The sequence below is a fragment of the Siphateles boraxobius genome, unplaced genomic scaffold (genome assembly GCF_051911475.1).
Source record: "Siphateles boraxobius isolate OS27281-9 unplaced genomic scaffold, OSU_SipBor_1 321, whole genome shotgun sequence".
In the NCBI taxonomy this organism is placed as follows: Eukaryota; Metazoa; Chordata; class Actinopteri; order Cypriniformes; family Leuciscidae; genus Siphateles; species Siphateles boraxobius.
Genome location: NW_027508944.1, coordinates 7,501 through 10,000, shown reverse-complemented (window position 1 = coordinate 10,000; position 2,500 = coordinate 7,501). Strand labels below are relative to the sequence as shown.

At 40.5% G+C, this 2,500-nt stretch overlaps 6 non-coding genes across 6 annotated transcripts; all 6 read left to right on the top strand.

Moving 5' to 3' along the window:
* Positions 1–45: 45 nt before the first annotated feature.
* LOC143701279 (5S ribosomal RNA) lies at positions 46–164 on the top strand. Its single transcript, XR_013189997.1, has one exon. It is a non-coding gene; the product is annotated as a 5S ribosomal RNA (ribosomal RNA).
* A 162-nt stretch (positions 165–326) lies between these two features.
* LOC143700981 (5S ribosomal RNA) lies at positions 327–445 on the top strand. The gene has a single exon (XR_013189706.1). It is a non-coding gene; the product is annotated as a 5S ribosomal RNA (ribosomal RNA).
* Positions 446–808: 363 nt separating this feature from the next.
* On the top strand, positions 809–927 carry LOC143700980 (5S ribosomal RNA). The gene has a single exon (XR_013189705.1). It is a non-coding gene; the product is annotated as a 5S ribosomal RNA (ribosomal RNA).
* Positions 928–1,298: 371 nt separating this feature from the next.
* LOC143700979 (5S ribosomal RNA) lies at positions 1,299–1,417 on the top strand. Its single transcript, XR_013189704.1, has one exon. It is a non-coding gene; the product is annotated as a 5S ribosomal RNA (ribosomal RNA).
* A 161-nt stretch (positions 1,418–1,578) lies between these two features.
* LOC143700978 (5S ribosomal RNA) lies at positions 1,579–1,697 on the top strand. The gene has a single exon (XR_013189703.1). It is a non-coding gene; the product is annotated as a 5S ribosomal RNA (ribosomal RNA).
* Positions 1,698–2,060: 363 nt separating this feature from the next.
* Positions 2,061–2,179, top strand: LOC143700977 (5S ribosomal RNA). The gene has a single exon (XR_013189702.1). It is a non-coding gene; the product is annotated as a 5S ribosomal RNA (ribosomal RNA).
* Positions 2,180–2,500: the final 321 nt, after the last annotated feature.

Below are 2,500 nucleotides of genomic sequence, written 5' to 3'. Positions count from 1 at the left end.
TAATGGTCTAACCTTTTAAATAGCCCAATTTTGGCAGCAGTTTTCGCTTACGGCCATACCACCTTGGGCACGCCCGATCTCGTCTGATCTCGGAAGCTAAGCAGGGTCGGGCCTGGTTAGTACTTGGATGGGAGACCGCCTGGGAATACCCGGTGCTGTAAGCTTTTAAAAAAAAAAAAAAGAGTGCCTGAGCTTCAAAAAGCCTTAAAAAGTCTCTGAGATTCTTCAGAAAGCATGAAAGAGTTTGAGTTTTTTCAAAAGTTGTTCTTAGTTTTCTTCACTAATGGTCTAACCTTTTAAATAGCCCAATTTTGGCAGCAGTTTTAGCTTACGGCCATACCACCTTGGGCACGCCCGATCTCGTCTGATCTCGGAAGCTAAGCAGGGTCGGGCCTGGTTAGTACTTGGATGGGAGACCGCCTGGGAATACCAGGTGCTGTAAGCTTTTAAAAAAAAAAAAAAGAGTGCCTGAGCTTCAAAAAGCCTTAAAAAGTCTCTGAGATTCTTCAGAAAGCATGAAAGAGTTTGAGTTTTTTCAAAAGTTCTTCTTAGTCTTCTTCACTAATGGTCTAAGCTTTTAAATAAGGCCTGGTTAGTACTTGGATGGGAGGCCGCATGGGAATACTAGGTGTTGTAAGCTTTTTTAAGAAAAAAAAAAAAGAGTCCCTGAGCTTCTTCAAAAAGCCTTAAAAAGTCTCTGAGATTCTTCAGAAAGCATGAAAGAGCTTGAGTTTTTTCAAAAGTTGTTCTTAGTTTTCTTCACTAATGGTCTAACCTTTTAAATAGCCCAATTTTGGCAGCAGTTTTAGCTTACGGCCATACCACCTTGGGCACGCCCGATCTCGTCTGATCTCGGAAGCTAAGCAGGGTCGGGCCTGGTTAGTACTTGGATGGGAGACCGCCTGGGAATACCAGGTGCTGTAAGCTTTTAAAAAAAAAAAAAAAAAAAAAAGAGTGCCTGAGCTTCAAAAAGCCTTAAAAAGTCTCTGAGATTCTTCAGAAAGCATGAAAGAGTTTGAGTTTTTTCAAAAGTTCTTCTTAGTCTTCTTCACTAATGGTCTAAGCTTTTAAATAAGGCCTGGTTAGTACTTGGATGGGAGGCCGCATGGGAATACTAGGTGTTGTAAGCTTTTTTAAGAAAAAAAAAAAAGAGTCCCTGAGCTTCTTCAAAAAGCCTTAAAAAGTCTCTGAGATTCTTCAGAAAGCATGAAAGAGCTTGAGTTTTTTCAAAAGTTGTTCTTAGTTTTCTTCACTAATGGTCTAACCTTTTAAATAGCCCAATTTTGGCAGCAGTTTTCGCTTACGGCCATACCACCTTGGGCACGCCCGATCTCGTCTGATCTCGGAAGCTAAGCAGGGTCGGGCCTGGTTAGTACTTGGATGGGAGACCGCCTGGGAATACCAGGTGCTGTAAGCTTTTAAAAAAAAAAAAAGAGTGCCTGAGCTTCAAAAAGCCTTAAAAAGTCTCTGAGATTCTTCAGAAAGCATGAAAGAGTTTGAGTTTTTTCAAAAGTTGTTCTTAGTTTTCTTCACTAATGGTCTAACCTTTTAAATAGCCCAATTTTGGCAGCAGTTTTAGCTTACGGCCATACCACCTTGGGCACGCCCGATCTCGTCTGATCTCGGAAGCTAAGCAGGGTCGGGCCTGGTTAGTACTTGGATGGGAGACCGCCTGGGAATACCAGGTGCTGTAAGCTTTTAAAAAAAAAAAAAAGAGTGCCTGAGCTTCAAAAAGCCTTAAAAAGTCTCTGAGATTCTTCAGAAAGCATGAAAGAGTTTGAGTTTTTTCAAAAGTTCTTCTTAGTCTTCTTCACTAATGGTCTAAGCTTTTAAATAAGGCCTGGTTAGTACTTGGATGGGAGGCCGCATGGGAATACTAGGTGTTGTAAGCTTTTTTAAGAAAAAAAAAAAAGAGTCCCTGAGCTTCTTCAAAAAGCCTTAAAAAGTCTCTGAGATTCTTCAGAAAGCATGAAAGAGCTTGAGTTTTTTCAAAAGTTGTTCTTAGTTTTCTTCACTAATGGTCTAACCTTTTAAATAGCCCAATTTTGGCAGCAGTTTTAGCTTACGGCCATACCACCTTGGGCACGCCCGATCTCGTCTGATCTCGGAAGCTAAGCAGGGTCGGGCCTGGTTAGTACTTGGATGGGAGACCGCCTGGGAATACCAGGTGCTGTAAGCTTTTAAAAAAAAAAAAAAAAAAAAAAAGAGTGCCTGAGCTTCAAAAAGCCTTAAAAAGTCTCTGAGATTCTTCAGAAAGCATGAAAGAGTTTGAGTTTTTTCAAAAGTTCTTCTTAGTCTTCTTCACTAATGGTCTAAGCTTTTAAATAAGGCCTGGTTAGTACTTGGATGGGAGGCCGCATGGGAATACTAGGTGTTGTAAGCTTTTTTAAGAAAAAAAAAAAAGAGTCCCTGAGCTTCTTCAAAAAGCCTTAAAAAGTCTCTGAGATTCTTCAGAAAGCATGAAAGAGCTTGAGTTTTTTCAAAAGTTGTTCTTAGTTTT